We start from the raw sequence: 12,772 nt of genomic DNA, 5'->3' as shown, positions 1-12,772 counted from the left end.
TCAGGAGACTCAGGAGAATACCGAATTCTGCCACTAAGTAGACAAGCAAACTTAGAAAAAAATCTCTTGTATATTTCTAATGCCATGTGTCCCAAAAGGGACATAGAGAATGAATATTCTAGAATTTGTATAAAAAACAAGAGATCACACCTGGCTGGGATAATCAGGAAATTATTGATATTGTAGACAGGATGGAAGGATAGACTCAATTTAGATGTGGAGATGAAAAGCTAGACAAAAGTTCCAGGTAGATCAGGGAGCATGAATTAAATCACAGAATTGGGAGAACTCTTGGTGTTCAGGGTAAAATACTGAATGAAAAGGAGAACTAAAGGAAAGAGGTGATAAGGCTGAATTTATTGGAGAATAGCTCATAGTGGGAATTGCATATCAGATTATATGTTTTAGAATTTATTAAATAGAAAATTATTGGCCATTGCACTTGAGAAAATAGGGATCATGTTCTAATGAAATTAACTTTGGATGATGTGCAGGATTGGTGAAGCTATTCTAAGGTCTAAATTCAGGTAGTGTAATCAGAAATGGAGCGAGGCTGACTCACTGGAGAGGCACTGTGAAGGAAGAAGACATAGGACATGGGAAGTGACTGGATGAAAGGCAAGGGGGAAATTGAATAAAGGAGGTGAAGATTACCTGGAAATAGGGTGATGTCATTCACACAAATAAGACTACTATGAAGCCTTTATGAAGAGGAACAGTGAAATATATAATAGGCCTAATTTTAAGAGGCTGAACTGGATGTGATGACCAAATACAACAAGGAGAAATGTACCTGTTATATTATTGACAAAAACTATCCAACAGCTATTTCTACTCAGTACCAACCAAACTAATGATCCTCTAAACTGTTGAAATAAACATAACTTAAAAATGCTATTAAATAACATTCTATCTCTTTAAGCTGGTTGAGAGATTTAGAGAAAGTTCTGTGAGGAGAAAAACACAAAGTTCAAAAACATTCACAAGGAATACTCTAAAGTCAAGGTGAAAAGAATGTGATAGAGCCATTAGACTACATCTGATATTCATGAAAAGAGCATATGCTCAGGACTATTAGGAAGTAATCTAACCACTCCTCTTGACACAAACACTCAAGTTCCAATGTCATTGCTCTGGAACAAGATACCCAGGGGGAAAAAAATTTACTTCCTTCTAAACTCTGACCCAACCGCTCACATCTGTATTTGTTTTCTGAATCAAACATCCAACAATATTTGAAAGACTTCAGCACTAAGTAGAAATGTTTCCTCTGCGTGATTCTGGCTGTAGAGTTGCCTCTATTTGTCAATTTAGGAAGCTGAGAGGACTAAACAATTGTATTAACTGTTTTCCACAGAAATCAAGTCTGAAAAATTACTTTAGCAGAATTCAGCATTAAGTATGTCTGTAACGTAAACCTGGCAACCCCTTCTCATTTTATTTTCATGCTGACTTTGCTGTTGTCAATTTACGGAAATGATCATTACCTTCCAAAATGACCATGCACTGATGTAGACTTCATCATTTATTTGGTTTAACAAGACTTAGTTGACATCAACTCTGACAACATCTGTTGTTTTATTTTTATTATTATTTACTCTTACCTCTTATTACACAGCCTAGATTTAAAATTATCTCTAAAATGTCTGCTATGAAGTATGCATGTGGTTCATTTTTTGCGCATTCTGTCTTCTCTTCCGAGGTGTACCTGAAGAGAAGAAGAAAGAAACAAGGGAACTTTAAAACAAAACCGTAGCAATTGAACTACTCACAAATTTGGTCAGCTTGTAAGACAGGCTTCAATTAGTATTTCTCTTCTGTAGATGAGATATTTCAGAACTTCCCATTCACTGTCCAAGGCTGCCCCAAATCCAGCCACTCTGATCTAGTGTTGAGATCAATATGATTCTTGACACACTTAAATGTGACCACCAGGAAGACACAAGCTCCTTGGGTCTCTGGTTTTCTTATTTGTAAGTAGGCATGAGAACACTTCTGGGACAGAATAATTTGAAGCTAAATAAGCTAAAGAAATACGGAAAAGTACCTGCTACAAAGTAAGTGCTTCATAGTGAGTAAAGCCAGTCGATGAGTAAAGCTTCTGTTAATCAACTTGTCACTTTTTCTTAAAATTTTATTTTTTTTTGTGGGGGTGAGCGGTAATTAGGTTTGTTTATTTTTAGAAGAGGTACTGAGGATTGAACCCAGGACCTCACGCATGCCAAGCAAGCATCCTGCCACTTGAGCTATATCCTCCCCTACAACTTGTCACTTTTTTGATGCAATACCAAATAGCTTCATGCATTTGGTAGCAAATGCATCGATTTTATTAGAACTGATGAGTAGGGTAAAGTAATTTATAAAGAGCTTAAGCATATCATAAGTTGTGAGGGTGATGAGACACTGAAAAAGAGATGGGAGAAGACAGTGTGACCTCTCTACTCCACTAACATTGATAAAATCTATCACTGGCTAATCAGGAGCATTTCTGAGAGCCTTTAGGGCACTTCAACTACACATCTACCTCCTAACTTGTCAGCTTCTACTGCATGGTGTCCACTTACCTGCTTCCAACTGTGGCCTTTACAGCATGATTCCTTACCGTGGCACCTTGATATTACTATCTTTATTGTTTTGTTGGCAATAAATCAACTTTTCCTTCATAATTACTCTTTGCACTTCAAAACTACATTTTCTGTTTTGAAGACCTTTTTACCTCAAGAAATATTCATGATCTTTCACATGATAATAGATGATTTTGATTCTCCCTGAGTTACCGAAATATGTACTCGAAAAAGTTTGCCACCAATCTTAAATTATTTTAAATTTGGTGGTATTTTATAAATTATAACAATATCTACTGCAGACATTTGAAAACGTCCCAAAATTTCATGTTATACCACACACACTTATACATGCACATTTGTATATTTAAAGGCTATTTGTTGAGACTGTTGGTTCAAGGATCTTCACAGCTAATTAAGTTTTTCCCCTCTGGGTTCTCAGTAGACAATTTGGGTTCATGCATTAAACCCCCAAAGATCTCAGAGGATCTAATGCACTGGATCTCAGCCACTACCCTCAGGAAGGAGTTTGGAAATCTGTGGAGATACTGGACTGTCGCACTGATGGGGGGATGCTCTGCCCCTTACGTGGTGGGAGTCTGAGATGTTCAATGCCCTGCAGTGCATCTTAAATGAATAAATGATCATTTCCCACTAGTAATTTATTCAACAATACTTGCATTTATTAACTGTATTGTTTTCTATGTGTGGAGGCTGCTGTAGGCAAAGTTTTCCCGTTATGGCTGGAGAATGGGTGGGTATTTACGATTATCGAGGCAGATTTAAATAGTAACGTAAAACTCAGGTTTCTTTTGAAGGGTATGGGCTTTTAGAAGAGGTGAATGCCAATTTGAACAATAAGAATATGCTTACCCATCCCTACCCTGAACAATTTTGTAGGCTTTTTTCATATCTCTGTCTGTCTATTTCTTGTTTATGCAGAAGTAGCTTAAAAACATTCGTGAATTATTAGGTATTAACTTCTCACAAGTTGCAAGGTGGTGATCTATATCTCCTACAGACTGCAGAAGATACATTCAAAGCCTTATCTACTAAAAAGTTCTGTGTCATAAATTTTTGTGTAAAATAGTGCAGTATCAAATCAGAAAGGCTCTGATCACCTATCTCCCCTAACCTACCATCATTCCTTTATGAAGTTGTCAGCCAGAAGAAAACTGCCCAAGAATACAGGTGAAAATCAGCCCTCATGCTCTCCTGTAGAGACTCATTGAAAACAAAGTTTGAACCACTATTTCTCTTTCAGAAAAAGCAAATAAACTATTTGAGTAAGAAAGCCTCTGCAGTCTTAATAATCAAGAAGAAGAGGGTGTAATGGAAGACAATATAAGTGTTGAACATCAATAGGAAATTAATTATCAAAATTATTCTGCAATTCATTTTGCCCAACACAGAGCTACAGAGCTCCGAGCCAGCCGCTTTTAATTTTCATGAGTTTATTTTCATTTAACTTCACAGATTCAACAATGAGAAGAGTAATAGCTCCTCTTCATTATTCAGTCCCTACTAAGATTGTGACATTAATGTTTTAATGCTGGGAACAGCCGCCCCCTCCCAGAGAGCTAGATTTTACACTTGGTATCCTAGTAATATATACGGTGTGGTAGCAGGTTATTAATAGCTCATGTAATATTAATGTTATCACATAAGTAAACTTTAAGCCATAATAAATCTTTGAAAGATAAGGATGATTGACAATGTGTCACTTATTTCTAAGTCTAGATTTGAGAGATAATGAGTTCTTAATTTCTTTTAATAACCATGGAAATCTCAATAATATTCCATAGCATTGTATAGCAGAACGAACTACCAGAAAAAGGTAGTATTCTCAGGCACCATTCTAAATGTTTTGCATCTCTTCCTTCATTGCTACCATAACAGCAATAATGAGGTAGCCATTGCTACTACCATCATTTTACAGATAAAAACACTACATCTTGGAAAACTTAATAATTTGTCTAATATCATTATTCAAGTGGTAAACTAGTATTTGAACCCAGGTTTTTCAACTCTAGAGTTCTTACTCTTACACACCCTTCAGAAATTAATAAGAATTTAGCATATGAAATATGGTACAACTGTAGGATATTAAGTTCAAATTCACAAACACACACCATTTGTTGAAAAAGTCTATTGAGACAAATTTTCAACTTCAACTCAGAGAACCACCTGGGAGCAAACATCTTCCTTACATCTTCCCAAACACCTCTCCAGATTGGTTTTCTCAAAATTAGATTTCCAAAAAGTAAAACTACTTCAAAAAAATTATCTTAGCAAAAGAAATTTCTAAGGAAAAATGTCTGTTTAAATTCTATTCTTAAGCATACTTTTGAATATTTCTGGCCACTGTCTACTAGAGATGTGTTCTCAGCAATTTTCCTGAAAGTTCTCTCTTATAGCAATTGTTTGAAAGTAAATAAGACGTATAGGAGTGTTTTCCATTTACTTAAAACACCAAATAATGATTTTATTCTGTAATAGGCTCAACGTGATGAAGTATGTAATTTGAAATTCTTAAGTTTGTAATGTGAATGATTACTTTCTCCCATAAGCTGCTTAGGGATTTTTTTTCATTTGTAAAGCTAGAATATTTGGCTACCCAAACACAGCATCAACAGAACTTGTCACGCAATCCATTGTTTATTAATCATTTTCTACTGATAATCTAAATGATGATTAGTCTTGGCTCAGTGAATTCTTTATTCTTCTAATAGGTTTAGCTTAACCCTGTTACCTACTCTGATTTGTCATAATTAAAGCAAGAGAAAATATTTTTCAATATGCAAGAAATTGCAAAACTAATATTTTTAACAAGGCCAGATGTCACATATAACAGAGAAAATGACTATGTAGTTTATAGTCACTAATCCAAGAAAAAATGTAAGTTGAAACTATAATTCAAATGAAAGATTTCCTTTTAATGTAGATATACTACCTGTTTATTTTCCTACTAAATATGAAAGTTTGATGAATTCTATTAAATAGTAATAAAAAACTACCAGATGAGCAGCATGAACTATTTTTCATGCAAATCAAATTTCAGAAAAGATCGGGATAAACAAACTCCCAAGAAATAGATTTTATTACATGCTTTTCAAAAAGTCACCATTGTTATTTGTTAAAAGGGCAAACTAGGCAGAACTGGACAACCCTCAGACAGATATAAATTCAGTTTGGCAAACCATCCTTTTCACTCTGGAGTAAACCAGCCTTGCACGTATTGCTAAATCAGCTCTCGGCTCCTCAGTTCTCAACACTCCTTTTATCTACGTAGACTCATTCGTTACACGTTTCATCTCTCCAGACCAACTTTGTATTGCTTTCTATTTTTCTAGTCATGCTTGTAACAATCCATCTTCCTCTTTTCTACATCCAGTCTATTTTTACATTTACTTAAAAAAAAAAAAACTCTTCCCAAAATCAAATTTTCTATGATTCTTGTCAGAGGTAAAGCCTAACCTCTTTTTCTTTTATTCTAAACAGAAGTTATGAGAAACAAAAGTATAAAATGACAAAATAAAAATAGGCAAAAATATTTTAAATGTTTAGGAAAATTTCTGTTTTCCAGCTAACCTGCTGCTTGGCTAATACAATTGTCCATGCCGAATTAATACAACCTCCGAGCCTCTGGGACAAGGACCAAGTCCTTTAACATGGTGTATCAAGTATTGGGCTCACCAGGCATTCAACAAACAGGAATAATGAGGACCCTGACATTTTGAAGTCCTTTTACCTTTACTATTTACCAGAATTCACTCCATTGCTATTATGTGCTTGAATGACTTCACTGAGTTTGGAAAGGGTCTATAGAAAGCATCGTATTTTCCATTCTCTAACTGCCCTCTCATACTGTGTATTAGTATGCTCTAGAGAATAAGTGAATATGAACATTAAAATTTATTTTAATTTATTCTTTTTCACTCAGTGAAATTATTCAGGTAATATTTGGGGATGGAAAGAATTCTGATAAGCCTTAACTGTGCTGAGTGCTGGTTGCCTCAGTTAATTAGATCATGAAGGCAAAACCCTGTTCTGAACAATGGCTTTGTTTTTCCTAAGCTTCTAGCTCCACCCATAACGTAGGGCCTAATACACACCCCCATTAGTCAACAGAGTAACAGAGGGTGAACAGATTTGTAAAATCCATCGTCACTATTGACAGAATTGTTTGGTCTGCAGGTACTACCAACAGTGAGTGAATACCATCTGTCTGGTTAGAAAAGACAATCTGGTCTGTTAGCCTTCAATGATAGTTTAGTTTAATCAGAGCAACGCCAATATGCTCACTATATAGCACATACATTGTTCACAATTCTAAGAACCCCTGTGTAATATCAAACATTTGGGATATCAATACAGAAAAATATTAGGGTCATATTTTCCAATATGAAATGTTCACACACCTTTAAATGAAGAAGCATTTTTGCTTATTATGATCAGTAGGAATACTCATCTGCTGTTGGTAACAACCAGTGGTCAGATGGTCCAATAAAGTTTCATTGTTTGTGCTGTTGTTGGTGGATTACTTTTAATATTATTTGCTTTACATAGTTCCTTTCATTAAAGAAACCCTACTCTTACGATTATTATATTAATGACATTAATAAGTATATCTTATGCTGGTTATTTTACAGTTTTTGATGCAAACATAAGAAATAGTACCCACTCTCGAGGATAATTCAATGCAGTTTTGTAATCAAGTAAAATCTTCCAAGGATCGTTTCATTTGCCGTGGGGACCCTGATGCCTAGTTCAATGCCTCACACAGAGACAACTCTGGGAACATGCTTGTGGAATTTCACTGACTGGCTGAAACCCCTTTTTACCCCTACAGGGTAACAGCACATCTATGCTTCGACTGGTACCTCTTTGCAGTTCTGGATCCCCAAAGATGTGAAACCTGGGCCAAAGTTTTCAAGTTTTTATCTTGCAAATGAGAAGCTCTTGGATATAGAAAAAGAATGGCGTAAGTCAAGTTCCTGTGGGGATCAGGCAGGTGATATCAGTCAGTAACACAGAGAAGACTGTTAAATATTGGAGAATAATTGGAACTCGCCCGTTGGAGAGCCCAACCTCCCGAATGTGGATGCTTCTACCTAGATTTAGCCAAGCGCTGTCATTAAGTCAGGAGCATCAAGAATCACCAAATAATCTGATTTCTAAGAGAATTTGGGAATCCAGAGTTTTATATGAAATCTTAGATTATAAGAGTTTGGAAACAACTAAAAATATTTAAGAGTCTCTTTGAGGGCTAAACAAAGCACATCTGCTAGACCCCAAGCCATAACTTTATGATCTTTGGTGAACCGCAAAGAAAACAGACTAAGAGTTTTGAAGATCTGATTCTAACATATAACCTGAATTCCTCATGGTTTTTACTTTCTTATGTAAAAGACTGAATTATGTTATTTTTAAGGTCCCTTTCTGCTGTAACAACTTGTTTCTTTATTATATGCAGAAAGACGTATGAAACATAGACCCAGGGCATTAAATGAGGATGTTTACCTGTATACACTGTGGAATATTCCAGAAATGCACTGTGTAGTCTACCATAGAAAGGAGCAGGAGGAAGCTAATGGGGAGAATGAGAAAGAAGAGAATACTGGGCGCTGTTACACAAGGAGGTCCTGCAGTGAGTGTTCACAAAACACAACCAAAGTCCACCTGCTGTGGTGGGGATAAATTTATACAGTCAGTGACAGAAAAGGTAGGATTACTTGGAGGGCTGGTGAGGAGTCTGTTTTGGTCATTAGGCTTTAGCAAAAGAAGGTCAGAGGATTTATTCTGAAAAAGAGGTTTAGGGAATTGGCAACAGGGCTCAATAGTAAGAGATATATCGTCAATGAAAGAAGTAGGAGAGCAAAGTTAAGAACAGGACTGTCGGACACGCGAGAGCTGAGGGCAGTGTTTTAGCTACGGAATAAGAAAAGTCTTATTTAGGAGCAGTGTCTACAAACAAATCAGAGGCAAACAAAACAGCAGGAGCCAGCTAGGTGATTTTAAAAGACTCACTCAAAATTGGTAGGCCTGTAAAAATAGTCTATTTTGGCAGTTCCTTAACTTAGAAAAATATTTTGACATATCTATAATATTGTTTATTCCCGAACACGACCATTTCTTACCCAGACCTGAAATACGTTGGATTTTTTTTTCTTGTAAATTAGGAATACTTAGGAAGAATGACTAAGAATTAATTAAGGATAACTGAGAACAAACCACCCATTCCCTTCCTACTGACCAGCCTCTATTCTCTATAATCCTTTCTATCTAATTTTGAATTAAGGACATGAAAAAGGAGTTCACTGCAAAGATAAACAGACACGCTATTTGAGGATTAACAAACAAAAACCTACCTGGTTGGTAAGCCGCACAGTCCTACACCCAAGAGGAGGAGATGAACCAGAATAGGCTAGAGAAAGCTCTATTAATTGCCTACATGTATGTCGGCCACTCTGCTTAAAGTTTTATCCCTGTTATATCTTAAACTGCTGACAGAAATGATCTGATATGTATGGTATTACTACACTTTTTGAAAAGAGAACATTGAGGATTAGAATACTTGCCAGAGGTCCCTGACGGGCTGATCAGAATTTGAATTCAGATTAGATGGACACCAGATCCTAGACTCGAAATTGCTCCACTGTGTTATTTGCTTCCACGTGATGAGGAGAAACCATTACTGCAAAATGTTTTGTGTTAAAGTGCCTTCAGGTTTCGGGGCTCACTATTCTCTCCTCCCAAAATGCCAGTCCTCCACACCCTCACATAGCTCATTTCTTTTTCTTACAAAGGGGACAATTCCTTGGCCCCTTCTCTGGAGACCTTCTCTACCTGAGCTACGCCAAGAGGCTTTCTTGCCCCAGTCACTCACTTCCCTTAGGACTGTTTTTCCCACCACAGCACGCTCACTGTCTTACATTGACTTGATCATATTTCATCTCTGTAATCGACTTCCTTCCCCTAGAATGTAAGCTCTCACACATGTGGATCCCTCTAAATCTAGTATGTCAACCCATGCCTTACATACAGTAGGCACTTGATAAATTTATGCCCAATTTATGAACAAGGTGTAATTGTCTAGCCTTGATTTTTTTTCATCATTTTTGGGTAAGAACTAAACTGAGTTTGATGACTCTCTTTATTTTTAAGGACTACATCCTCTCACGTCAACCCTCAGCTCCCACGGAAGTACGTAAATGTGACTAATCAGGGTTACAGTATTCTTGATAAGCTCCTCCTTGCCATCCACTGTCATGACCCCTCCCACCAAATACAGCACCACAGTCATGAACTGTGAGCTCCCGTCCCCCAGGTCTGTTCACTTTTGACAACTTCCATGGCCCTGTCTTCCTAGTGCTTTGCAAGTCATTCTTCCTAAAATACCCTACTCTCCATCGGCTTGAAAACTGCCACTCATTTATACCAACAGGTTCAGTTTTTCCTTTCCTTTTTCCCAGAACTTTGCTTTCATTTCAAGCGCAGCCCTTACTTAACAACACTGTAATGGTTATTTTCATCTCTATCTCTCCTGCCAGATTTTGAGATTTCAAAGGCTGGGAACATAAAATAATTGACTTGAAAATGACTATTTTACTGTGTCATGCCATTCTTAATGACTGGTTCATTTCATCTGCGTTTTAGACTGAAATGATTACTAAGGATGGCAAACCAATATTGATATTCATAACAAAATTTCAATTTTTATGTCTAACATGAATTTAAACATTTTTTTCTGACTGCTATTTACCTATGAGGATAATGATTTTTTTAAAAAGCATGAAGATTGCTACAATCAGGGTGAAGCAAAAAGAGTCAGTAGCAATGTGTAAATAACATTCATGAAGTGGTTAGTCATGGAGTTTCTGGAAGACTTTGATATATGGCAAACCACAACTCAGGATTAAAACCACAGTAGCCCTAAAATATCAAGAAACACTAATGCAGAACAACCATAGTCTTCATTTTTAAATCTATTTAACTGTATATGTAGAGGTGTGTGTCTAGTGTGTTCATCAAATTTGTACCCACACTAATTCATTTTTCTAGTTAGAAAGAGTTTCTCTGCTCCCCTAAAGTGCTTTAAGAACAATCTTGTCTATGGCTAATAATCTTCCTATCACTTTATCTTTAAAGAATTAGAGTGACCCCTACTGTCCAAGTTAAGTACATAAATTCTTCACTTTTTCTAGGTAACTTTCAAATGCAAATTATAACTTATTGCTTACAATTTCTAATCAAAGTCAGAATCCCTCACTTTACCTTAAACCCATTATTAAGAGACATTTAATGAAAGTTTTTCTCCAATCAAAATGTATGCACCTAGTTTAGCCTCACTGCATAGTCTACTATTTCCAGCATAGCAATCTTTTTTTTTTTCTGTAAAATTGTAATAAGCAAAGAAAAGAGGAACTGAGGTGAAATGTCAATTTGGCAGTAAAAAAAAGGCAATTGAACAATTGCAATTGATTTTGAATATAAAAGAAATGCAAAAAGATCTGAATACAGGGTTGTCTAAAATTGAGATTTCAGTAATTCTCTATTTTTAAAGGCTAAATTAGAAGTACTGGCTTTCTTTCACACTCTTTTTTTTTTTTTTTTTGGTTTTAATGGACATTAAAAGTTAATAGATGGCTTGGCTGTAGATAATAAAGATTTCTGTCATTTGTTGAAGTAGTGCAAATCAATATAAAAGCTAGAGCCTGCAGTCACAACAAAGACCTCAGTATGGGGCTACCAAGAAAGATGACATCTCAAATTTTCACAGAAAAAAAAATTATAAAAGAAGCTGTTCTTTGAACTGCTAGAAATCCATTCTACCTTTTTAGATAATGTGCCTTAATTGAATTTTTTTTAAAGCCACCTTTGGAGACTTTAAGAATTTTTTGGAACTCACTTAGGTTTTAGTATGGAATATATCTTTTTACAAAAGGTAATGTACCACACTGACTTGCATTAAAAATTAAAATACTTTGAAAACCTTTTTTTAAGTTTTAACCATTTCTGCCAAAATGGGTTCCAAATGAAAACAGATGACCCACCAAATATTGCTCTAGAAATCTGTCTGCATCCATGGGATCAATAAAAGGTTGGTTAATTTTCAAATAAAATTAATTTTGCAAGATCAAAAAATAATTTTTACAATTAGAGGAGTAACTACAGTTTGGATATAATTTTTTCATAGTTATTTGCATCATAAGATAGCTGCACCCCAGACTTTGTGATGGTTTAACATGATGATACTGAGATAAAAAAGTGTTGGTATAGAAGATTCTTAATGCATAATGTAACAGCCCAAGCTAACTTTATAACGAGGAGTGTTGGTTTCTGCATGGGTCCTCCCTAAATAAGCAATTGATTTGATCTATTCTGTCCCTTCATTTTTAGCCACAATGTTTAGGAATCAATGTTGCTTCAGAAGATGTTTCTGAAAAATCCATGCTACAATGAAGGGGGCTAAAATAGGGTTCGGAGTATGAGAACACACAGCTTTTAAGAAGAAAAGGTGACAGAGGTAGTGAGATATTGAAGGACAGAGATATTGATGTATTCTATATCACTGTTACTAAATGCATTTGTTCAGCATGGTTTATTTGGTTTCTGCTTAAATTATATTGATTGTTATAAATATCATATTGTACAATTCTTTTTCTTCTTACCATCACTAAATAATTTAAGATCTGTCATAAAGAAAAATGCCAACTCTTCAAATCTAGGACAGTTTTGATCTTATACCAATACATAAAATTAAAATAAATTTCCTATTTAACAATATATATATTTAGGGAGTGGAACAGTATTAGTAAATACTACATTATTTCATAAAAGATATCAAATTCTTATGTTAAAATCCATACCTATGAAAGGAAACTCAAGAACAGAAAATTCACACACTTGCTCTCAGCATAAACTTTGGTAAAAAGAAAAAAAATTCCATAGACAATATACCATCTGTCTCCTAAACCATGTGAAAAGAAAAGCTTTGAAAATCCAGCCGCTGCTAATGTGACATGTTGAAACATTAATCACCCCCTTAGGCCAATATAATTGTAGCTCCATGTTAATTACCTAACAATTAACAGCAGTAATTTCCAAGGGGCAATCAATGAATTAGCTTGTGATTTTCCCACAGATTTCAGTCCCACACTGCCAATCTGAATGCATTTCAAATTCCTCACTGTGGTTCATCAATG

The sequence above is a fragment of the Camelus bactrianus genome, chromosome 29 (genome assembly GCF_048773025.1).
Source record: "Camelus bactrianus isolate YW-2024 breed Bactrian camel chromosome 29, ASM4877302v1, whole genome shotgun sequence".
NCBI lineage: Eukaryota > Metazoa > Chordata > Mammalia > Artiodactyla > Camelidae > Camelus > Camelus bactrianus.
This window is presented reverse-complemented; position numbering follows the sequence as displayed.